The sequence below is a fragment of the Hyaena hyaena genome, unplaced genomic scaffold, assembly GCF_003009895.1.
Source record: "Hyaena hyaena isolate Hyena2069 unplaced genomic scaffold, ASM300989v1 scaffold_83, whole genome shotgun sequence".
Classification (NCBI taxonomy): Eukaryota; Metazoa; Chordata; class Mammalia; order Carnivora; family Hyaenidae; genus Hyaena; species Hyaena hyaena.
The window spans coordinates 1500974-1526990 of record NW_024080715.1 but is presented as its reverse complement, the minus strand read 5'-3'; positions in this window follow the sequence as shown (position 1 = coordinate 1526990).

Below are 26017 nucleotides of genomic sequence, written 5' to 3'. Positions count from 1 at the left end.
TGGCATTCTGAATGTAAATTTACTTTCTTCACCCCACCAGGCTGCTGTGGACACTGAGATTTGCATCCTGTAACCGTGGATTTGCCTATAATTTCTACTCAGTCTGAACCTGTAAATGTCCACCCCAATCATCTTCTCAAACTCTAAGATGCCCAGCTTGGCCTGGTCTCTGAGATTCTAACCTCTATCCCAAAAGCTCACATTAGTCACTGAACTTCTGCCTTCTTCTGGCCCCACCGCCTGACCTGACATTGTTGACTGCTTCCCATGAAGTCCAAATGCTAACTTAGAAAATATCATGGAAGTCTTCAACTAATCCTTCAACTTAAGGAAGAAATGATGAGAGGCCCAGAAAGAGCTTCCATCAATTCCCATATCAAGAAAAAAAAGGATCTCAGATGATCATTTCAGGTAAGAATTATAGTGAACATAATTTGAGGAAAGAACTGACTGAGAACTGTATTTTTGGGCAAACAAATCTATCAGTTTGTAAAGTTGGAGTTTTTTAAAAATAGTTCAAGGAAGGTCCCCCCGTCTCATTTGTATGCACTTACTAGAGTCAGGTTTTAATTGTCACCACATGATTAAATAGCACTTTCACAAGAAAAAAATGTTCATTCTTTTAGGGACTTGGCATTGCATAACCATCACATATTTCACCCTCATAGATCATTTAAGATGGTTTTTCATTCTTGCTACATTCTTCCACACTTTTCTTCACTCCAATCTTAACATCAAAAGTGAAATTCCTGAATATGTAAGACTTAGGTCCTTACATTAAGTTTTAGGAATATCCTACACAATACCTCTAAATCATTTCTGCCTCAGGGTTCAACACTGGTCATCTACTGTGTGAACAGTGAAACATGCAGTGTTTTTGCAAATGGTACAATATTCCAGTAGAAGACATAATGCCTGGGGCGCTCATTCTGTCTGCCTCTGGTTTGTGTCAAGCTGACACTCCAGAGGTCAGTTCACTCATCCCTAATACACTGTTTAAATATACAGTAAAAGCAATATTCATAGAGTGATATAAATATCATACCTTCAAATTACAACACTTTTATTTAAATACTTCCAACTTCTGCAGAACTCATGGAAATTTCAATGTTTCACAACTTGAGATTCAAACAGGCCAAAAGAAATGCTCTGAGGTGGATGATATGGAAGCAAAACACAGCAAGCAACATGGTGCTTTTTTTTTTTAATCTCCTTTTCAAGCATCAGTGCTGTGCACCTTTGAGGGGAGTACTAGAGAACAGACGGATCATTCTAAGGGGTAAGGATCTGCTCTATAAAATGCTTTTATTTGTAAAACCCTTTCTCCATCCCCACTGAGGGACTCAGGGTAATACAAAGAGTAGATATGGGTGTCAGCAACAGCAGACTATATTCATCATCAAGGCAACAAGACTAAGAATTAAACCTCTCTTATGTAGAATGAAACTACTAAGATTGTTAATTTGCTACACTAACTCACAGGTGAGTCAGCATAACACATGACTGGAAAGTTATATATATCCTTAATCACCCATCTTACTGATTAAAAAGATTCCCTGTTTGGATTTTGCTGGTGTTTAAACAGTATGAAGTTTACATTGAGAGTAGAGAGTGCTCGGACAGGGGGAAAAAATCTTCATTTTTATCCAAAATAATTGCTAAATAAATGTGTGGCTTAGCTCCGAAATTAGAAAACAATTTAAGACTCTTCTTTTTAAAATTTTTAATGTTTATTTATTTTTGAGAGAGAAAGAGAGAGTGACAGAGTATAAGTGGGGGAGGTGTAGAGAGAGGGAGACATACAAGGCTCTGAGTTGTCAGCACAGAGCCCAACGTGGGGCTCAGACCCATGAACCCAGGATCATGACCTGAGGCAAAGTCGGACACTTAACTGACTGAGCCACCCAGGTACCCCACCAAGACTTTTCTTTTAAATATTCTTTCAGGAACGCCTGGGTGTCTCAGTCGGGTGAGTGTCTGACTTCCACTCAGATCATGAACTCGCAGTTCTTGTGCTCTGTCTGTGTCTCTCAAAAATAAACACTTAAAAAATTAAAAATAAAAAATTGTTATAGCATTTATGATTATACATAAGAAAAGAGTAAGTTTCACTTAGAGAAATATGAGAAAAATCAAATTAAGTGGATATCTCAGTATTTTATTTAATCATTAATACTACATATATTACCCCCTCTTATGATGTGTTGTAAAAAGAATATAAATAAAAAGCTTGGTTGAAGCAAGTCACATTAAAATAATTTGTCTTTTGAGAGGAATGCATGGCATATCTTAACAAATAGTTTCAGTAGATGAAGAGCTTCCTGACATGAAAGATGGCAATAGATAGTCAATAACATAAGGTAACACTGAGTCATAAACCAAAACTTCAGCTGAAAGCTTCAAAGACCCAAAGAATTACTAGCGAATAACATTTAAATCCATTGATATGAGAAGAATTTTAAGTATTTTTCAAATGCAGATGTCTTTAGAATAATGAATTCAGGAAAGACTTGACTTTTATTGAGAACTTTTGAAAAGAAAACCCACCTCCTCATGTTGGTTCAATAGCAAAACTTACTGAAATTCAATTGCTGTCAAGTGGGGCCCCCTTCCTCTGCTTTTTGTAATTGTGGGCAATCACTAGACACTAGACACAAGGTTTTCCTGAAGTGTGAGCCAAGCCCCAGATGCCTGCCCAGATTCCATCCTTTCCAATTTACTCTGACATCCTCAGTTCCTTTCATAGGAAATGAACATTAGCCTCTTGTGCATCTTGCCTCCTTGGTGATGTCCCATCTGAAAGACCATTGTCAGACACCAGCCAGTTTTTACCTGACCCAGACACATGATTGAAATGCAGTTCTACAGGTGTCTGGCAGATGAACTAAGAGAGAAGCCTCTGCAATTTCCATTTTCCTTCTACAACCCTAATCTCTGGTACATAAATCATTTTTTCCCTTTCCTCTTCTTGAATTTAAGTGAATGTTAAAATAGTTAATAAAGTGAGACCACATTGTAATTTCTGCCATTTTCTGAAATCTGCCAAGTTGGTGTACTGTTTTCATCATTTTGCAACCCATTCCACATTGTGGCAAGGGCCACCTCCCAGTTTGACATGATGAACTGTGGCATCATTCATGGAAGGATGAGGAACTTGTCCAGCAGTCGAGTGCTGAAGCAATGTAATCCGTTACAAGTTTTGACCAAGGCCTCAGCCTGTAGTCTTCAGGAAAGACGGAAAAAGAAAAAACGTTACATTTTTGTTCCTTAGACACAAGTTACCTCTGATACAATTTCCCTCTGAACTTGCTGGCAATTCTAGAAGCAAATGGACTATTTGTTCCTCCATGGGAATTTTCAAAGCCACAGGATAATGGTTTCAAAGAAAGGAAGGGGGGATGATGAAATAACAGCAATGCCATTACCCTTTCAAGGAGAAAAACTACCAGCAGTTTCAACTGGGTGGTCCAATTATTATAAATGAATATTTGTTTTTTATTTGTTTGTTGGTAGTGTGACTTATTCCAGAAAGGATTTAAAGCAGCTTCAAAAGAAACTTATAATAGGGCCAGATAAAATAACTTTAAAACACATATGGAAAAAAATCAAAGAAAAACTAAAGGGATGGAAAATGAGAGGGAGAAAGGAAGTCAATAAATAAAATTCATGTTGTGTCCTTTGTCTTGCTAGGGGCATATCACAGATTTTTACCATTATTATTAACTATAAATTAATAAATCCACAAGTAACAAAAGCACTGCTTGTATAATGGGGATATAAGATTGGAGAGCTCAGACAGTTGTTCTTGAAATGAAAATTATAGAATTCTCTGTAGGGCGGCCATCAGTGTCACTAACAGGTGGATTTATTTCACAATGAAACAAACGCGCACATGCTATGACCAAAATGTTCTGTTGCAGTTTTAGTCCCCAACTTCCTAAATATCCACACTACACTAACCTGAAAGAATGACTTTATTGGGAGCTTATATTTATTTACTTATTAGGGATCATAGCATGGAAATTTCCCCTCATTGAAGTATTCTGGATTTGTATCCTGAAAGCTGCTATCCTAGTATATCGTGAGAAGACAGATGAGCAGTGGCACCATCAAATAACACTTGTAATCTGGACTCAGCTCTCTGTTGGCTGGAGAGCAGTTTCTTGCACACCTATGGAAGAAAATTCACAGGATTAAGCAGGGGGGAAATTGCTTCCTTTGCCAAAAGAACAGTCAATACTCCTCTATAGTTTGGATGATTTATTACCCTGCCCTGTGATGTTGGCACTTAGGAAACTGACTCACTATTCATGGAAGTATTTTATTCAAGAATCCTATGCATGACATGCTCTGACATGGTAGGGTGATTTTTCAAAATCATTAGTGTCTGTCTTTCACTTTTCCCCTGAGTGTCAAAGGGTCGAGAATTGCACTGGCTCTTCCTCCATTGCTGCTTTCTCTATTACCAAATTGGACATTTAGGAAATGGACCTAAAGAGAAGTTCAACTGATTTAAAATTCCTCTTGACATCTTTTATGCTACTTTATCCTTCAATGACATCATGGACCTTTCCTATACTGGCCAAAAACACTGGCAATATTTTAGGCTAAAGTTTTCATCATAAGGCATAGTTGGTTTGAATTGGCCTTTTCCTTGACACTGGTGTCCTGAGGCATGGTCACGCTTGCTCCAGTGAACATCAACATGCTGGGTAGTGTCATTAGAAACATACTGCATCAGGGGTGCCTGGGTGGTTCAGTTGTTTAAACATCCAACTTTGGCTCAGGTCATCATTTCTTGGTTCGAGAGTTCGAGTCCCACACTGGGCTCTGTACTGACAACTTGGAGTCTGGAGCCTGCTTCAGATTCTGTGTCTCCCTCTTTCCCTCTACACCTCCCCGACTCATATTCTGTCTCTGTCTCTGTCTCTTGTCTCTGTCTCTCTCTCAGAAATAAAATAAACATTTAAAAAATTAAAAGAAAAAGAAACATAATGCTTCATTTCACAGTCTGGAATTGAGATTTCCAAAACTTCCGTAAGATTGGTTCCAGCCCAAACCAATATGCCACAGGAGATGGCCAAATTCTCCTTGCTATGAATAAAACACTCTTTTTACTGGGAGGTGAAGAAATGTTGAAGCACACTTATGGAACCTCTCACCTCCATTTCTAGAGTCTTTCTTGGTGTATCAAGAACCAGAATAACAACCTACCTATGTGCCTTTCACTGTTATTTAGATTCAGTCACCTATCCCTGAATCCACAGAAGTAGAAATAACCTACATCTTCCTAACCATTATCATAACATCAATAAAAATAGCAGCAGTTCCTATTTACAAAAGACCTGTTTATGCGCCTGGCACCATACTAGATGATTTATTGTGTTATTTGATTTGGTCCTCAAAATGGGTTTATGAAATTGGTTTTATAAACCCATATTTTACAGAGAAGGAAACCAAAAGTGAGAGATGTGAAGGAATTAGTACAAGATCACCCAAATAGCAAGGATTTAGGTTTCAAAAGTATGAGCCATTGAACATTCCTTTCATCCTCTTGGAGAAACACACCATATGAATTATAAATTATTTGAAATTTCTGAAAATTTTTTTCTTAGACTATTTATAGACCAACCATTAAACTATTCATGGAATATGATCTGTGAAGCATATAAGGCCAAATGGATAGCACAAGATATGCCTCCAGTTTGGACAAGCTGAATAGCCGGGTACCATGTTTATGAGCCCGTTGCAAGTTGCTATTTGATAGGCTATACAAATTGAATTGTGGCCAACGAAGTGTCCATAAGCTTCAGGTCTTCCCAGGAAGGTGGGGCACAAGGGACACAGTCATTTTTACACCCATAATTTATCCAGGTATTAAAACTAGTTCAACCTCCCTGAAAACATCCAATTTGTTTCAAGGAATCCAGCAAAATTCTATCCAACTGAGGGGTTAGCAAACTGCCTACAACTAATCAATGGCCTGTGGGTTCATTGGGAGCTAGTTTGGGAGGTCAAAGCTTAAGCACAAGGGAAAACAAAACATGTGCAAATGTAGCTGAATCTTTCCTCCCAAAGCATACTGGAAAACTCATGTAAATATACAAATATGCTGAGCTGTATTGTGAAAGGAGCCATTTGTTTTACTAAAACAAGTTGGTATGGTGCAAGATTTTTCTTGGCAAATAAACAGAACACAGTGGAAAAATTTGTAAACAATGGGTTTTTCTGGCAATTTTTTCATAACTGAATGAACGGCCTTTCCAAAAGGTAAAAAAAAAAAAAAAAAGCACTCTTCCTTCTCAACCTCCCATGAGATACCATTCACATATAATCACTTTCAAAGTCAAAGCAGATGAAGAAATAGCCCAATGATCAGCAGAGCTTGTTAAAAGGACCATTTGGTCACTAGTGAACTAACCTGCCAAAAGTTCAACTTGGGGAACTACGTAGGCCAAGCCATACTAGCCAGAATGAGAAGTCTCTCCATGATGGTTACACACTAGAGTTCAGGAGGTGAAGAAATCATTCCTCTTCCCAGAATTCCTCGGAAGTGTAGTCATCATTACGGTGACGGAGGTTCAAATAAAGGAATTGTTTTCATTACCAAATGTCACTACAGAGACCAAATGTTCTTGGTTAAACACAGGTTTTAGTGGAAACGTCTTAGTTGATGGTCAAAAATATAGAGGAGAGGGGCACCTGGGTGGCTCAGTCGGTTAAGCATCCAACTTTGGCTCAGGTCATGATCTCACAGCTCATGGGTTCGAGCCCCGCATCAGGCTCTGTGCTTACAGCTAGCTCAGAGCCTGGAGCCTGCTTCAGATTCTGTATCTCCTTCTTTCTCTCTCTCTCTGACCCTCCCCTGCTCATGCTGTCTCTCTCTCTCTTTCTCTCTCTCTCTCAGAAATTTTAAAAAAATTAAGAAAATATATAGAGAAGAAAACTTCCTCCCAAAGATATACGATGTTGGCTTAAGAAAACTTTGCTTAGTATGGTCACACCTTCCTCCTGAGCAGATTCCAGGTCTTTAGCAACCTGTACATATTTTTTTCTGCTTAGCCATTCAAGATGGCTGAACACACACACACACACACACACACACACACACACACACACACACCATTTTGAAGTCATTGACTCGTTTGATTCCGTAACATGCTCAGAAGTACATTTATATCATGCATATGCTGAAGATCCAAGGGACTGTGAATTAGATCTCTTCTTAGATCAATTTGTGTCTAAAATATTTTTAAATGAATATTTTATACACTTTACCATGCATAATTGTATAAAACTCCACATAGAAAGTATACATTCGGTTTTACAATCCAATTCCAATTCCTCCTCCCTAAGGAACTGGTAGTAACCCTTAATCATCACGACTAAGCGACTCTTTCAGGTACAGTTATAGGTCCTTCACTTTGTATCCCACAGTAAGCTTATTTCATCTGGTTTTATACTGGGTTGTATCCTTACTTTAGGGTTTCTGCCATCAAATCTCATACATGTTGCTTAAGCACTTAAAGCCTATCTGTTCTCAACCAAGTAACCACTGTTAACAATCTGTTAATAACCTGCATGTATATTTTTATACTCTTCTGCAGGCTCATTTTAATATATGTTTATATATAATTTGATATACATACTAATATAAGTGTTAGGAATTCTCTTTGATTTTCAAGGATCAGGCTACATACATATATATGTTTTTCTTTTCTCATTTAAGAGTTATCATGGAAATCCCTCCAAATATCAATTTAGTGCATTCCTTTTAATGGTTGCTAAATAGTTCATAGTAAGTGTTTACCAGAATTTAATCAACCATTTCTCTGTTGATAGGGATTCATTTTATTTCCTGGGTTTTTTTTTCCACTTAAAACAGTACTATCCAATTAGAAGGAAAGTACAATGGAGATATATAAAAGCTTAATCCCTCCAAACATTAATTTAGCTCATTCCTTTAAAAAGTTGCTTAATAGTTCATAGTAAATGTTTGCCAGAGTTTAATCAACCATTTCTGAGGGATTTGTTTTATTTTATTTTCTATTTTATTTGATGGGAATTGATTTTATTTTCTATCTTTTCCCAGTTAAAATAGTACTATCCAGTTAGAAGGAAAGTACAATGGAGAGATATATAAAAGCTTAATCTGTATAGCTAAGAGTACATGAGCCCTACTCCAAATAGAAGACCAATGAGGGATTATACAGACATACTTTCTGTTCCTTTGTTCCTTTCCTGGTCCCTTATCACCATCTATAACTGCGTAGTGGCCCCCAGCTGGTCTCTGTTTCCACTCTTGTCCTTCCACATTATGTTTTTCACACATCAGCCAAAGAATTGTGAAAATAGTAACTCATTTTATTTCATTCTCTTGCTCAGAACTTTCCATCAACTTCCTTTCATATAGAAAACAAGGTCCATGGCCAACCAAGTTCTACATAATCTGGTCCCTGGCCACCTATCCAATCTTATTACCTGACACTCTCCGCACACTCATCCCACAGACCAAATTCTTTTTCTTGTTGCTCAACTGCATCAAAAAGCCTCCAACTACTGATCTTTGCTCCTAGTGCTCTTATGCCTGGGCCCTTCTCCAGAAGTTCTTTATTCCCTCCTTTACTCAATTCAAGCATCTGCTTAAAGGTCCTCCCCTTAGAGAAACCTTCCCTAATTATCATACTTAAAATACCCACCTACTTTACTATATTCGTCTTCAAATCCCTGATCACTACCTGACACTACATTACATAATCATATATTTTCTTCTATTAGAATGTAAGCTCCATGCCTTGCCCTCCATAGTATCTACAGGCCCTGGAAGGGTGCATAGCACTTAGGAGGTGCTAAATAAATATTTGTTGAATAAATGAGTGAACATTAAATTAATGAAAAGGGTTAAGAAGGGAACACCATGAGATAGATACAATACATGTAGACGTTGAGTCTTTTAGGAGATATTTTGCCTGGATTCGCTCCCGCACATCATCTTATAGTAGTACTTGATGTTACTAAATCCTCTCTACAAGCATAGACAGTTAAAATTTTCTATGAAAGTGAACAGTTGTGTAATGGCCCTAAGGATTCATTATGCCATTTGTACTATTGCACACAGTTGCCTGATTTTCCATTTAATTTCACTCTTTTTGGTCTCCCTGAGCATGAACTGCAGAGTTATTAGTGGAGACCAATGACTAGTGAGAAAAAATATCCCTATATGTGAAGGGTGTTTTGTTTCTCTTTTGGGAATTGTATGAAAAGGAATAGTGGAAAATGGATGCTGAGTTGTATTATTTCTTTGAGTCCAATATAATTTTCTTTCCTTTGAATCAAATATAATTCAAAAGATGGATACTCCCATTTTCTCCTATTTATAAGTATTCAAAGTTTGCATATGGATTTGAGTTTCAGTGAAAAGAGCTAGTTAACTAGTATGGAACAAGTATTCAAAGGAATGGGAAGTGTTTGAGGATTCTATTAAGCAGAATAGGAGCAGACAGAATTAACTCTAACTATTTTTAATGGAACAGCCTACTCGTTGACTTCTCATGATTTTACTGTTGTTCTGCTCCCAGGGCCTTCCTTCAGAGGCAGCAAATTGAGCTGATTGTCTCCACTGCAAGCTTTGCAGAATCCAATTTCTATTTTTTAAATGTTTACTTATTTTTGAGAGAGAGAGAAACACAGAGCATGAGTGGGAAAGGGGCAGAGAGAGGGGGAGACACAGAATCTAAAGCAGGCTCCAGGCTCTGAGCTGTCAGCACAGACCCTGATGTGGGGTTCTAACCCACGAATCATGAGGTCATGACCTGAGCAGAAGTTAGACACGAAACGAACTGAGCCACCCAGGTGGCCCAGAATCCAATTTCTTTTTATTGGGCAGATTCAGAAAATATCCTAATGGGTGGAAGGAGGTAGGTTCACCAGATGGTAGAAAGACATGAGATTCATGTGAGAAAAATCAGCTTGTAAATCCCTCCACCATTACTATAGCAAGCATAGTAGACTGTGCCTTCTCTATTGTGGGCTCTCTACCTTCATCCTTACCCCCACCTGAAGACATCTTTTATGTTGATTTTGACTTAACTTCATCTGAACCAAGATGTTGACAAAGACAGTAAAGTGGAGTACATAAGCTTATTTTTTTAATTTTTCAAAGACTCATATAGCTTATTATTCGTTAGACATTGCTCTAAGCATTTAAAAACTTATTTAATCTTCATGTCAACCTTGTTAGATCAAAGCTATAATTAACTGGTTTGTTGATTTGTCCAGCTATAATTAACTGGTTTATTGATTTGTCCAAGATACATAGCCAGAGTGCAGCAGACCCAGGATTTGACCTAGCAGTATGACTCCATGCATAAAACCATAACTGTGCTGCCATATACACCACTTGCCTCACAATGTGGAGAGAGCCAAAATCTTATTTACAACTGCTTCTTTTTAATTAAACAACTATATGTAAAAAACTGTCACTTAAAAAATGAAATAGCAACAAAAAGCAACCACTATATTCTGTCCTAAAGCATATCTACCACTTTTGCAAAATCAACTTGAGGAGGAAGCTTTGTATTTGAAGACAAAAATGGGTAAAATATTAGTGCTGGAGTTAGTCCTGGATTTAGGTTACACCACAACTATTTGCCAGTGATAATTTCACTTGCACTGATAACTTAAAAACGTGTTCCAGAAATGGTTCTGTTTCATAGGAACATCAATTTATAAACGTTGTGATCTGTGGGTAATTTTTCTAGGATTTCATTTACCCTAATTTTCACAAACAAAGTTAGGCTAGATTTGTGCTTTCAGTATACATTTGACTGTATGTAATTAAGAATATATGATCTCAGTGTTCCTTTTATACCTAATATTATTTTATAGCAATTTTTCAGGATATTCTGTACTGTGGGGAATTTGTCTCATGCAGTGTAATATGAGGCAGGAATTGAAAAAGAAATTATATGCTTTGAGAGAGAAAAATGTTAAGGAGAAACTGTTTATAAAATATAAACTAACAACGAGGAGTTGAAGAATGGCATCTCACTACAAGCTTGCATTTTACAGTTCCTCTCTCCCTCAATCTGAAATCTCAAACAAGATCTGTTCTTATTCCGAAAGGGAAATTTGGGTTACAGATTAACTGGTATTCTAGGGTGTTGTGGCCAGTTTGCAGTAGAGTAAGGACTTAGAAATTCATACTAATTAAAACAATAAGACACATTTCCTGCCTTATCAAACTGGTAATAATCCAAGGTATACTTTTAAATCAGGTGAAAAGAAATGTTTGAAACCTGTATGAGAAAAATTATAAATTTCTCTGAAACTCTCAAAACACACTGTTTTGTTGAGGGCTCCACATCATATACATGTCATTTCTCCCTACACTTACTTATAAATTAATAAAACCCAAATAAAAATAGCTCTTGATTTTTTTCAAAAACTAGACACATTAGATATAAAGTCTGGAAGAAGAGACATGCAATAACAGTGAGCAAAAATCTTAAAACAAGAGCAATGAGAAGGCATGGTCTTACCAAATATTTAATATACTTTACAGCCTCTATAATTAAAATAGGGCTCATGGGGATGCCTGGCTGGAGCAGTCGGTTCAGTGCACAACTCGACCTCGAGGCCCTGAGTTCAAGCCTGGAGTCTACTTTTTAAAAAATAAATAAATAGATAAAATAAAATAAAATAGCACTCATGATTGAACAGACCAATGAAATAGAAAATTGAGAAATAGACCATAGTACATATAAAAATTGAATATATAATAAACACAGCATCACAAATAATTGGAGGAAATGAGGTTTTTTTAAGTTACGTATTTTGGGGCGCCTGGGTGGCTTAGTCGGTTAAGCGTCCAACTTTCGATTAGGTCATGATCTCGCGGTTCGTGGGGTCGAGCCCCGCGTCGGGATCCGTGCTGACTGCCAGCTCAGAGCCTGGAGCCTGTTTCAGTCTGTGACTCCCTCTCTCTCTGACCCTCCCCTGCTCACGCTCTCTCTCTCTCTCTCTCTCTCCCCTAGAAATAAATAAAACATTTAAAAATAAATAAATAAAGTTACGTATTTTGAGAGAGATAGAGAGAAAGAGAGAGAGCGCATAGGACGGGCAGAGAGAGGAAGAAGAGAGAGAATTCCAAGCAGGCTCCATGCCATCAGCACAGAGCCCAATGTGGGGCTCAAACCCACGAACCGTGAGATCATGACCCGGGTAGAATCCAAGAACCAGAGGCTTAACTGGCTGAGACACCCAGGCGCCCCGGAAATGAGTTTTTAATAAGTGGCTTGGAGACAACTAGAAAGTCATATAGGGGGTGGGGAACGTATCCAACTCACACCAAGTGAATTAGGGATCTAAATGTAACAACAAATACAAAAACACCATAAAAATACTAAACAAAAGCATGATTGAATTTCTGAGTAATCTGGGCTTGAGAAAAACTTTCCTAACCATGACTCAAAACCCAGAAGCAATAAAGGAAAAGACTGATATATTTGACTACATTTTTTACAAATTTAAAAATGACAATAATTTTTTACAAGGCGAAAAGCTCCACAAGCAAAGTAAAAACACAAATGACAAACTGAGAAGAGTATTTGCAATTTGTATCACAAAGTGTTAATAATATCCTTACTATGAAAAGATCATATTCATCAAAATAGGTTAGGTTTTTCTGTAGTAAAGAAAACCTGAAAAATCTCAATGACATAAAACATTATTATTCACTCACACTGCATGTCCATTATTGGTCAGCAAGGAGCTCTATAATCATGTGGCCTCAGAGACCCAAACTAATGGAGGCAGCATCTCAATATATGCTTCCCCAATCGCAGAGGCAATCCCCCAAATTTAAAAATAAATAAGCACAGGGATGCGTGGGTGGCTCAGTTGGTTAAGCATCAGACTCTTAATTTCAGCTCAGGTCATGATCTCATGGTTCATGAGATTGAGTCCCACTTGGGGCTTCTGCACTGACAGCACTGGAGCCTGCTTAGGATTTGCTCTCTCTGCCCCTCCCCCGGAGTGCTCTCGCGCTCCCTCTCTCTCCCAAAATAAACTTTAAATAAATAAATAAGCCTGACCACACAGGGAAGGATTGTTTCAAGTATTGTAAAATACACTATTTGTATTACACATTAATAGTGGGATATATCCTAAGGATACAAAGAACCACAAAAAAATCTTAAACAACAGTTAAATGTCTATTGTTAGTAGTGATAATTCATTGTTTTTTAATGTTTATTTATTTTTGAGAGAGAGAACAAGTGGGGGAGGGGCAGAGAGAGAGGGAGGACACAGACTCTGAAGCAGGTTTCAGGCTCTGAGTTCTCAGTGCAGAGCCTGATGCAGGACTCGAATCCACAAACCCTGAGACCATGACCTGAACTGAAGTTGGATGTTCAACTGACTGAACCACCCAAGCAACCCTAATATCATTGTTATTTTGAAACTATTATATATACCTCCAATATTATATATATATATGGATAAAGTAAATAAGTAATACATTAATGTGATTAGAATCAAGCTTCAATTATAAGAGAAAAGAGGTGTACCTGTAAAATCAAAGTGATTAAATAAAAACCCTGTATCTCACGTTTGAATATGAAATGTCACAATGAATTCAGAATTTACTTTTCTCTTTCTAAAAAACAAATTTTATTAATTACTTCTGAAAGGGCCTGGAAAAATGACAACTCAGCAGTAATGAGCACATCTAGTACTCAGATCTCTAAATGCCACATTCTAGATTGTGCAAGTAATATACAAGATGAGCCTGAGAACTTGTCGTGCCAGAAGTCAAGAAAGCTGTCAGAGCACAGCAAGGTCATGCCATAGGACATAGAAATGAACTCAGATGAGTCCACTGGCTAAATAGGACTCTCACAAAGCAAAGACTTTTTTTTTTTACAAATAGTTTATTGTCAAATTGGTTTCCATATAACACCCAGTGCTCATCCCCTTAAGTGCCCTCCTCCATGCCCATCCCCCCCCTCCCCCCGACATCCATCAGCCCTCAGTTTGTTCTCGGCATTCAAGAGTCTCTCATAGTTTGCCTCCCTCCATTTCCCCCACTATTTTTCCCCTTCTTCTCCCCCTTGTTCCTCAGTTAAGTTCCTCCTAATCCTCCTATACGTGCAAACATAATGATATCTGTCCTTCTCTGCCTGACTTATTTCGCTCAGCATAACACCCTCAAGGTCCATCCATGTTGCTACACATGGCCAGATTTCATTGTTTCTCATTGCCATGTAGTATTCCATGGTATGGATAAACCACATCTTCTTGATCCATTCGTCCGTTGATGGACACTTAGGCTCTTTCCATGTTTTAGCACAAAGACATTTTTAACATCAAATAAACAAAAACAAAAACATAAGAAACAACAAGTATTGGCAGGGATGTAGAGAAAAAGGAAACCTCCTGCAGTGGGTAGGAATGCAGACTGCTGCAGCCACTATGGAAAACAGTATAGAGATTCCTCAAAAAATGAAAAGTAAAATTATCATATAAGCCAGCATTTCCACCAGTGGCTATTTATGCACAGAACACAAAAACAGTAATTCAAAAAGATTATGTACCCCTATATTTATTGCAGCATTATTTACAATAGACAAATTATAGAAGCAATTCAAGTATCCACTGATAGATAATTAAGTAAAGAAGATTGATATATATAATGGAATATTATTCAACTATAAAAAGAATGAGATCTTGCCATTTGCAAAAACATGGATGGAGCTAGAACATATAATGCTAAGTGAAATAAAGTCAAAGAAAGACAAATACATATGATTTTACTTATACGGGAAATTTAAGAAAAAACAAAGAAAAAAGAGACAAACCAAAAAAAGACCTTTTCAAAGATACTTTTATTTATTTTGAGAGAGAGAGAGAGAGAGGCAGAGAGAGAGAGAGACAGAGAGAATCCTAAGCAGGCTCTGCACCATCAGCACAGAGCCCAATGTAGGGCTCAACCTAACAAACCATGAGATCATGACCTAAGCTGATAACCAAGAGTTGGATGCTTGAGTGACTGAGCCACCCAGGTGCCCCAGACTCTTAACTATAGAGAACAAACTGGTGGTTACCAGAAGGGAAGGGGGTGCGGGGATGAGGGAAATAGGTGATGGGGATTAAGAGTACACTTACCATGATAAGCACTGAGTAATGTATAGAATTGTTGAACCACTATACTGTACACCTGAAGCTACTGTAACACTATATGTTAATTATACTGGAATTAAAAACACATCACATATATAAAAATCTATGAGCTTATCAACACTGTAAGAAAAAACTACAACAATCACCTCTTCAGTCACCGTTGAATCTCTAAGGGCACAACTCACTATGCAGAAATAATAAACTGATACTATAAGAAAATAATTAACTATCCCATCTCTTTGGCACAAACTCTACCTGAGGGCAACTAAATTGTGGTTGGGAACAAGAACACCAACTCTACTGCAGAAAGAGTTGTAAAACTATGAAGTCGTTGACGGCTGCTAAGACCATTAGGTCAAGGTTGCTGGAACCCTTTGAGATGGGAATCAGGATGAAAACACCTGAACACACTGGTCCGTGTCAGCATCCTGAATAATGAGACAACTTGAAATTGTGTGTCTCCTCGTGTGATGTAATAAGAAGTACACAGCACCTCCTATGAAGTCGTCTCAAAAATTGTTTAAATTTGAATATTATGGTCCCTTAGTTGAACAACCGATTTCCAGGAAGTATGTGAGACAATTGGGAACAAACTAAATGATGCCATGAAGATGCAGTCAGGCAAATCCAGAGTGAGGCACATTCAGTAGCAACCATGACTTGTTTTTTTCAACAAATTAATGACATCAAGGAAAAAGGGGACATAAGGGAAGAAACTCTGTTACAGACTGAATAAAACTTAACAGACATTTTAGCTAAATGTAAATTAGGCCTTATTTATATTTTGCTTCTAACAAGACGACTAGAAAAGACATTTTTGAGAAAACTGGGAAATTTTTAAATATTACATTTTAGATTATATTAAAGAATTGACGTTATTTGTGTTAGATATGACAATAGTCTTGTGATGATACTTTTAAGCCCTTAACTGTTAGTAACATGTGCTGAAGTATTTATAGATCAAGAGAAAATGAAGTCTGAAATTTGCTCCCAATCCTTGGAGGGAAGGGGAAGCAAGTCAAGGCATGGAGGCATGGGAGCCCAGGGGGCAGAGATCAAACTGGGAAACTGCTGACAATTGTTGAAGCTGAATGATGGATATATTAGAGTTTAGTACTAGTTACCTTTGCTTTTATGGATTTTTGGAAATGTCCCTAATAAGAAAACTTTTAAAAACTCTTGGTCAAGTTCAGGTGTGACATTGTCAATTATCAACAGCTCTACCCAGAACCTGTCTACCTGATCTTCCTAGTTATGTTTAAGAAGTATATATCTCCTGTTCTTGATACACTCACATGATGCTCTGCTCATCTTCCATCCTCCTTATTCACCGAGTCTCCCAATTCAACACTGTCTCCAGGCCAAGGAAATAAAGGATTGAATAAAGCCCTAAAAATTGATAGACAATGTGCGTCAGCCGGTTCCACAAGCTAGTGACATCATAAAAGCATTTAACTGAGAGCTAGCCTGGGTTAAGGTGATATTAGGTTAATTTATATCAGATTGAGAAGTGTGGTTGTCAGGATACTTCATGCCAATGTTCCAGAACAAAGACAATATTTAGATATCAAAGCTGAATGAAAAATGAAACATTCCCAAGATTCATAAACTGAATTTACAACCCCTCTCTGGCACCACTGCTTTCTCTATGGACCACATCACAGAAGGATCTGATTAGAAATAGAATACACAGAGAGGGTATGTGACGATTTTGCAATCCTCTGATGCTTCAGGGCTAGCAGGCTGAATGTGCAAACAACACTATCAAATGATCCCCAAACAACATCTTAAATCCCTTTATGAAATATTTGGTACCATTGAGAAAATTGTGACACAAAAGTCAGTTGTAAAGACTCTGTCATGCCATTTTAATTGATAGAAACTAAACCTCTGAAAGATACTTCTGAGTCATAGAAGGCACACAGATTTTGGAGTCAAGACAACATGCATTCAAATTCGGCTCTCATCATTTACCCAGGTGCCTGTCCCATGGGCAGGCTGTATGACTGGCTAGGCCTTACTTTCCTCATTTGTCAAGTGAATATGAAAATTCCTTCTAAACAAAGCTATTGCAAGGATTAAAGATAACTTCATATACACACACATGAGTGTTTAGTAAAATGCATAATGAGGACTAAATAAATTGTAGCTATTACAGTTACATGAGTTGGATAGATGAAATGTTCTAGCCATTTTAGAAGGGAAGCTCTAAAACGGCTTTGCTACAACACTAGAAAAAGGGAATTCAACAAACTATTTTAAAAACTATTTCAGATGCATAACAAGACATGAACGCACTATGGATCATTTATCAATGTTGACTACAGGCCTCTTCTGATGTGGTAGAAACGGATCTCTAACTCAACTTACAAAAGCTAAAATTATATTACTGACAATGCTTTGGGGGAAAAGAACTGTTGGTCAGAGGAAATTTGAGTTCTCTATTTCCTACTTTCATTCATGAAGTTCCCATTGCCTCATCACTTTGATTGCTTCTCAATTCCCGCCCAGCCTGGTATGCACTCCCGTGGCTATGCTCACCTTGTGTGCTCATCCATTATCTTGCCTCTAAAATTTGTGTCATGTAAATACTTTATTGTCCACTTTTTATAACTTCATAAATTTATTAGTAAGTTCATTTCTAATGTGCAATAATTTGAGTAGGCTTTTACTTACAGCTTTGCAAACAATTTAAGGCACAAACTCATTGTGTAATCATGCCTTCAGTTAGCTTTGGCTTTCACCAAACACTTTGTATAAGTGTATAGTGATAATAACAATAATAGTGAATATTTACTGAGCACCCATGTGCTAATAACACTAAGTGTCTAAAATGCATTAAATATCATAATCCTAATAGCACCTGTATAAAGAAGGTGCTATTATTATGTCCATTGTATAACATGGAAACTGAAACTTAGAAAAGTTCATTACTTTCTGGAGTTCACATAGACAGTACATGGAGGAACAGAAATAAGAGCTCAGTAAATCAGGATCTAGAATCCTTCCTATTATTACTTTCATCTACTTGTATTTAGGATTCTGTCCTGTAGTTACTGTATAAGCTCTTGCTATTATTTTTCAAATAAAAAAAAACACCCAAGTCCCAAACTAGTAAAGATCATGTCTCATTCATTTGTGTGTCCCTAGTGCTTTAGCCTACACCCTGGCGCATATATAGACAACCTTTGGTGAATGAATAAATCAAGTGATTTCACACAAAAATGTAAAATTTTACTAAAGTTGTTAGATTTTGCTTTATTTGTTTTGTTTTTACTGTAAGGTCTAATCTCTCTCTTTTTTTGACTTTTATTTAAATTCCAGGTAGTTAACATACATGTAATATTGGTTTCAGGTGTACAATATGATGATTCAGCATCTCAATACAACACCTGGTGCTCATCACAAGTGCAGTCCTTAATGCCCATCACCTATATAACCCATCCCTCCACCCACCTCCCCTCTAGTAACCCTCACTTTGTTCTCTATAGTTAAGAGTCTGTTTCTTGGTTTGCCTCTCTCTCTCTCTCTCTTTTTTCCCTTTGCTTGTTTGTTTCATTTCCTAAATTCCACATATGAGTAAAATCATTCAATATTTGTCTTTCTCTGACTGGAATTTATATATATATATATATATATAATATATATGTATATATATAATAATGGATTAGTATTATATATAATGGATATATAATTCTTTTGTATTTATTTAATATATATAATAATATATATCATATATAATGGAATATTACTTGGCCATAAAAAAGAATGCAATCTTGCCATTTACAACAACATTGATAGAGCTAGAGGGTACTATGCTTTATTTTGTTTTTTAGCCAAATCTGAAAATGTTAGTATTACCCATATGCCAAAAGACTAACATGTTAATATTTAAAAACATTCTGATCTATTAACTTAATACAAAACCACTAAGGGGTGCCTTGCTGGTTCAGTTGGTAGAGCATGTGACTCTTGATCTCAGAGTCATGAGTTTGAGCCCCACATGCGGTGTAGGCATTACTTAATAAATAAAACTTTAAATTTTTTTATTTTTTAAAGTTTTTTGTTATTTATTTATTTGTTTGAGAGAGACAGACACTGTGAGCAGGGGAGCAGCAGAGAGAAAGGGAAAGAGAGAATCCCAAGCAGGCTCTGTGCTGCCTGATGTGAGGTTTGAACTCACGAACCATGAGATCATGACCTGAGCAGAAACCAAGAGCTGGACGCTTAACTGACTGAGCCACCCAGGCACACCTAAAAAATTGTTTTAAAAAAAAGAACTTTACATGAGCAATATTTAGTAGCCTAGAAGTTTTTAGGTTCTTCAAAGTCAACTCCCTTGCCCCTCTTACAGATCTCTAATTCTACCAAAATCCAACTCTCTGCCTACTCTGTGCATAACCCGAGTAACCCAATGTGGCTAGAGAAAAGCAAACCAGCAGTAAATCTCATTTTACACTTATTTCCAGTTACCTACAAAGGTCTCCTGATAATGTCTGGCAATTCTCATTTCCCTAATGCATTTACTGTTCTGTTGTCCTAGAAATCCATTTCATACATCTCAGATTGAACTGTAAACACCTCCTCTGCCTCATCTCAGTTCTAGGCTTTACTTACAACTTCATTAAGAAAATAGAAGCCATCAGAAGAGTACCTTCTGAGCACCTGGGTGGCTCAGTTCAGCATCTGATTTTGGCTCAGGTCATGATTTCATAGTTTGTGAGTTCAAGTCCTGCATTGGGTGAGCTTGAGACCCACTTCGGGTAAAAACATGAGCTCCACCTCAGGTGAGCCTCGCTTCTCTCTCTCTCTCTCTCTCTCTCTCTTCTCCTTTCTCACTTGTACCCTCATTCTTGCTCTCAAAAAAAAAAAAGAAGAAAGAAAGAAACCTTCTACCTGTTACCTTCATCACTTGTTCTACTCTATCTACCTGCCTTCCTGCCTGTTACAACAGTGAACTGCCCATGGTCCCACTGGGGACCAACTCCTCCACTTGTACATGGTTCCCATCTGCTTTCACTTAAATTAAGCTCATGGTTTCTACAGTTGCTCCTACTCTCTTCTGAATCACCAGTTTTACTCTACTGGATCAGCATCATTGCTTTCTTCTTCTTGAAACACTCCCCTCCCTTGGCTTATGAGACATTTCTCCCTCTTTGTCCTTTTCCTACTTTAGGGACTGTTATTATTCAGTCTCCTTTCATGATTTTTTTCTTATCTTTCAAAATGCTAAATGTTGGAGTACTGAGTCTTCATCTGTTCTCTACCTGTATTATTCCTAGGTGAACTCAAGTGAATGAATTCCATATATACCTTCATGACCCCCAACCCCAATCTCTCCCCTGACCTCTTGTCTCTTATACATAACATTTCCACTTAGATGACTATAGGCATCTCAAATTTAATATGTCCAAAACTGAACTCTTGATTTCCAATCCCCAGATCTACTCCTCTCCGAGTTGTCTCCACATTTCAATGAATGGCAACTCCATCTTTCTTTTTGATCGGGACAAAAATCTTGGAGTGATCCTTGACTCTTTTCACCCCACATCCACTCATTCTGTCAGCAAATCCTGTTGGTACTATCTCATCTCAACAACAAGTATATAACATGATGAGTGCTCCTCTCCACTGCTCACATATGAACTGGAACCACTGACATTTTACCTAGAAATTATTAGCTTCCCAACTGGTATCCCTGCTTCTACCCTTGCTCACCTTTAGTCTGTTCTCAATAGTACGGCAGAGTTATATTTTTAAAAATGTAGGGCATCCCTTCCTCTTTCCTTTCCCTTTATTTTCCTTCCTTACCTCTTCTTCCCTAAAAATTGGGTTCTAAAGCCATTAGGAAAAGCAGAGCAAGGTAGGCATCCCCTGGACTGCGGTAGTGGTGGTGGCCCAGAGTGGGGCATCATAGCCTTGAGTGGATTAAGTAGAGTGTCCACAGGAGAGTTTCCTGTCATAGGGAGTCAGAGCCTTGAAGGGAGGAAAAGTAGGGTGAGGAGGGCATCCATAGAGAATGGTGGCCCAGGATAGGGAATCACAGCTCAAGCAGAGTAAAGAGAGGACCGGCATGAATGAAGAGTCCATCATGGGATGTCAGAGCCTAAACAGGGTAATAAGAACACCCATGCAATATGGTAGTCTGATGTGGGGTGTACGACAGAGGGGTGGCCCTATGAAAGATGAAGGAGTTGATGTGGGTGTGGGGAACTGACAGGCATGAGGCATTGGGCTCAGGACCCCAAACAGGGAGAAGATCTTTACAAGGGAGGCCAGGGCTTATCAGAATCCAAGTGAGGTAAGAAGGATATCCATACTGCTATTACTATCTGGACAGTGTCTATACAGGTAAGTGACCAAGTTGCAGAAGTCAAGACCTAAACAAAATGAAGAGGATGTCCAATCACATGGGCAGCCCAACAAGGAGAAATAAGAATCTGAGCAGATGTATCCATATAGAGAGGCAGCTGAATGTGGGTATCAAAGCCTAAGCAGGACAAGGGTCTACATAAGAAGAGCAGGTAGGCATGACATATTGGAGCTCCAAGGAAATAACAAGAGCATCCACTAGGGAGGGTACAACAGCAGCATTAGGAATCTGGATACCAACAGGGGAGCTGGTCAAACAAGTAGATATATTTAAGGTAATAGGAGCAAATGTTCTCACTTTTGAGTTACAAATACAGAAAGAGAAAAAAATAGAATCAGATAGGAATTAATAAATATCGATATGAACTCATGGTTTTCAATATATGAAGAGAAATAAATATAATTATAAATATGTGTGTGTGTATAGCTAGATTTTTAAAAATTAAATAATAAACTGCTTACAAGGAACAAGTCAAAAACATAAGGGCATAGAACTGGTGCAGCCACTATGGAAAACAGTATGGAGGTTCTTCAAAAAATTAAAAATACAACTACCCTACAACCCAGCAGCTGCACTAGTAGGCACTTATTCAAAGGATACAAAAATGCTGATTCAAATGGGCACATGCACCTCAGTGTTTATAGCAGCACTATTGACAATAGCCAAATTATGGAAAAAGCCCAATGTTCATCGACTGATGAATGGATAAAGTTGTGGTATAGAAATAGAATGGAATACTACTCAGTGATCAAAAAGAATGCAATCTTGCCATTGGCAACAACGTGGATAGAACTAGAGTGTATTATACTAAGTGAAATAGGTCAGTCAGAGAAAGACAGATATCACATGATTTCACTCATGTGTGAAACTTAAGAAACAAAACAGATGAACATAGTGGAAGGGAAGCAAAAATAAGATAAAAACAGAGAGGGAGACAAAACATAAGAGATTCTTATATACAGAGAACAAACTGAGGGTTGCTGGCAGGGTGTTGGGTGGGGGCATGGGCTAAACTGGTGAGGAACATTAAGGAGGGCACTTGTTGGGATGAGCACTGGGCATCATATGTAAGTGATGAATCACTAAATTCTATTCCTGAAACCATTATTACACTATGTGCTAACTAACTTAGATTTAAATTTAAAAAACACATAAGGGCATAACAAAGTTGAAAGTAAAATGATCAAAACAGATATATCATCCAAAACTAAACTAAAGAGGAAATTAAGAGCCAAAATTGAAGAACTTTATATGATACACTAAGGACTCTGGATCTAAGCACTATGATGGATTGGGTAGTAAGAGATGCAATCTAGGGGCGCCTGGGTGGCTTAGTCGGTTAAGCGTCCGACTTTCGCTTAGGTCATGATCTCGCGGTTTGTGGGTTCGAGCCCCGCATCGGGCTCTGTGCTGACTGCCAGCTCAGAGCCTGGAGCCTGTTTCAGTCTGTGACTCCCTCTCTCTCTGACCCTCCCCTGCTCACGCTGTCTCTCTCTCTCATAGAAATAAAAAAAAAAAAAAAAAAAGAGATGCAATCTAGTTCATGAGCAAGACCAGTTTGTGGGTGAGAAATTCAGTCACTATGGCAATTGGGTATCTCAAAGAGTGCTAAAATGGAGATAATAACTGTAACACTTTAGTGAAAGGAGTACAGCTCATTCAATTGTAAAATTAGGGTCTATTTTTTTTGTCTAAGGGAAGCCAGTTGACTATGCATGAAATCTAGAATAAGGTGACATTTGCTTTGTAAATTTACCAAATCCTGAATCTATTTGTTTCTCAGAAACAGTATCCCAGAGCTTATTAGACAGGGGAAAAATTACTCTGACAAAGCTCACAAAATCCTGGTTTATCAAACCAATTTGCTGATTCATTAATATCTAGTGAGAAAGAAAAAATAAACAAACACTTATGGGTCCGGCTGACCAGCTATTGTCTCCCTGTACCTACATTACAAGCCATACCAGAAGAAGATCTAATGAACTTGGAAGTTATGTGGTTTTCCTCTGCCCCCCTTCCCTCTATCTTCATTTTCTGCCCTTCTTTGCCTTGCACTATGTCCAGAGAGATTAGCCCCTATGACCCACACACACGCCCCTATCCTCCTTGCCAGAGGCTTCAGTTTGAGTTCAGCTATTGAGAGGCACCAGGAGGAAATTAGAGGGTGGGGAAAGAGAAACGTTGGGATGTTTCTTCCTTGCTTTCTCCTTGCTTGGTTCCACTTCTCTTGGCAGGACCCTCGTCTCTCAAGACCACTGGGATTCTCATCATCTATGCTCCAACTCCACCGACTGGGCCCTGAGCCTGGAAACACCCCTTCCTCTCCCTTGTGTCTTCAGCCTCCAGATAGGTGATAGTTTCCAGTTGTTGCTAGTCTCTGTGGACCGCCTCAGTATCCACTGTCTGTAGCGTCTGTGGACCGCCTCAGAATCCGCTGTTTGTTTGTAGTGTCTGTGGACCGCCTCAGTATCCACTGTTAGTAGTGGCTGTGGACTGCCTCAGTATCCACTGTTTGTTCCCTCAACCTGACCACACCTCTGTAAGTCTCTTCATTAGAATGATCTGGGCTGAACTGTCCTGCAGTTTGAATGAGTCAGTACAGTGTGTGTGAAACACTGAATATTTTCATTTTCTACTTAGGTTGACCAATCATCGCAACTTGCACAGGACTGAGGTGGGATTTAGGATTTTCTGTTTTTCTATCAGGATGAGTTGGCCATTCTAATCCTACCTAACTTTGACATATCTGTTTACCACACCCATATACTTACTTATTTAATTTTTTTCTTGAAGTTCATTCGTTTTGTTACCTAAAGTTTATTTTAAAACAAACTTTAAATCACTTCCTTAAATGGAAAACTAATATAACTTGCCTCTGATTGGTTTGACAAAACATATTATAGAAACAAAAATAAATGGAAACCAAGCAACAATATTAAATTTAACTAGAAGTTATGATTTGCAAAGGACCTGAGTGCAAGTCCTGTTCTCTCTCTGTCTAAAAGGGAGATTGATGTTAAGGGAATTAAAGACATACTAAAGCTAAACTTTCTGCTTAGTATCAGAATGTCTCATAGAAAACTGTAAGTGGATAACTTTCACCATATGAGTCTATGTTATTTAAGGATGTGCATGTATTACCTACATCATCTTGTCTGTGCCCTATGATATGTGCTTTATCCCTAAGGAAATAATGATGTAGTGGATATTCAAACATGTAACAAAATCAGGCTCTACCACTCTGCTGTCTCAGTATCCACAGTAGATGTAACCAAACAGACAAACTGGGTGCTTACATGATTATGACTGATCTCACCCTTTACCCTGGATGGTGCTGGGATGGACATCATCACCAGAGATGCTTCTGACTTTGTTCCTATGATTCCAAGCCCTATTCTAATGGACAAACTGTTTTCTTTGAATAGAACAATCCATTTTTTATAACAATTTTTTAATGTTTTTTATTTATTTCTGAGCAAAAGAGACAGCGTGAACAGGGGAGGGTCAGAGAGAGACAAAGACACAGAATCTGAAACAGGCTCCAGGCTCTGAGCTGGCTGTCAGCACAGAGCCTGATGCAGGGCTTGAACCCATGAACTGTGAGATCATGACCTGAGCTGAAGTCTGATGCTTAACTGACTGAGCCACCCAGGCGCCCCTAGAACAATCCTTTTATCAGGAAATAGCCAAAGTTAGGTTGCCTCAGTTGGCAGAACATGCAACTCTTGATCTCAGGCTCATGAGTTCTAGCCACACGTTGGGTGTATAGATTACTTAAAAATAAAACATATTTTTAAAAAGGGAAATATCCAAAGCTTTTAAGCCAGGGACAATTTGGTCTCTTTAAAATCACTTTGTGAATCTCTAATCTATTGTGTGTTAATTACACATTTTAACTCTTAAAACATAATCTTATTTCTTTACATTTTATGTTTTTAGAAGCTCACTTACTATTCTATCTGTGTCCTACCTGTAAGTACAAAATACCCAGGCAACTTGTTGAGGTGGGAATGGGTAGGTATATGTGCAGTGACCAGGTCTAGTGTTATAGAAGAGATGACATTAGAGCTCGGGCTACAAAGATTAATTTGCTTTCTTAATATGGAAAGAGGGAGCAAAGTTAAGCTTAGGCAGAAGGAACAGCATGTGTGTGCAAAGGCACAGAATAATGAAAAAATAAAATATATGCAGGGATTGAAAGTAGTTAAATATGGCCCAGGACTGGACTATCAGAGGACACTGAATCAGTAAGAGAACCCAATATTCATATACTAGTAATTAGTATGGCAGATAGGCAGAAGACATCAGGATTTGGAGCCAGATTTGTGCTGCTCTCTCAGCTTCAGAAATTACTCTTTGTATTACCCTCGACAAATTCTTAACATTATACACTTCCATTTCTTCACCTGTAAAATGGGAGATAATAATTCTACCTCTTTCATAGAATTATTATGAGGACTAATG